This window comes from Halyomorpha halys, unplaced genomic scaffold (genome assembly GCF_000696795.3).
Source record: "Halyomorpha halys isolate HHAL.00 unplaced genomic scaffold, Hhal_1.1 Scaffold804.1, whole genome shotgun sequence".
Lineage (NCBI taxonomy): Eukaryota > Metazoa > Arthropoda > Insecta > Hemiptera > Pentatomidae > Halyomorpha > Halyomorpha halys.
In genome coordinates, this window is record NW_027105539.1 from 207253 (window position 1) to 208082 (window position 830).

The following is an 830-nucleotide window of genomic DNA, read 5'->3' on the forward strand; positions in this document are numbered from 1 at the left end:
TAGGAAAAAATGGCCAGAGTGAAGGAAATTTTAAATGAAAAATCGGAGTCAGAGATTTTTAAACGAAATAAGATCAGAAAGTGGAGGAGATGCAAACTAAAAAATAATTTGTAGTTACAGAAAAGGTATTGATAAAAAATGTTTATTTTAGTAATTCCAAATTATTTGGCCGGCTTTTTTTCTCTTTAAATTCTGAAACACGACCTCAAGTCATTCGAGTTATAATAATTAATTACATTATTTTCTCATATTGTATCATATAAAAACATTGTCTTTTTCTCTAGTTTTACTGGCTAAATCGTTATTTAGTACCGGATTAAAGCCATTTCCCTTCCAGTAAAAGACTTTTTTTTTAACATTAAGTTGAAAGGGCCAAAGAAGAAGTCAGGCGTATGTAGGGACGGAAACGTATAAATTTGCTGGTTAGAGCGGGAATATATCATGGAATCTAGCGGTAGTAAATCATTAGATATATCGGCTGTATATCTCCCCAATGCCTCGTGTCACTCTTAATGATTGTCTCCCTCAAGTTCTTATCTTCACCTTCTCACCTTTTGAATTCTGGTCAAACTTTTTTTGTAATTCACAATTATAATTCTATCATACAATTTTCTTTGATCGTTGAATATGTTAAAAGATATAAATTTAATTTACGATTTCATTTCTAGATTACGTTTTGGTGGAACATGCAATTGATTTACAAAATGACCCGTTACAGTTCAAACCTTTATCGTTTTTAATTTAAATTCCTCTTTTTCCTTAAATAAGAGGTAAGCCCTAAGAACAGTATTGAATTTATACATAAGTGTACGCTATACATGAGTGTGTAC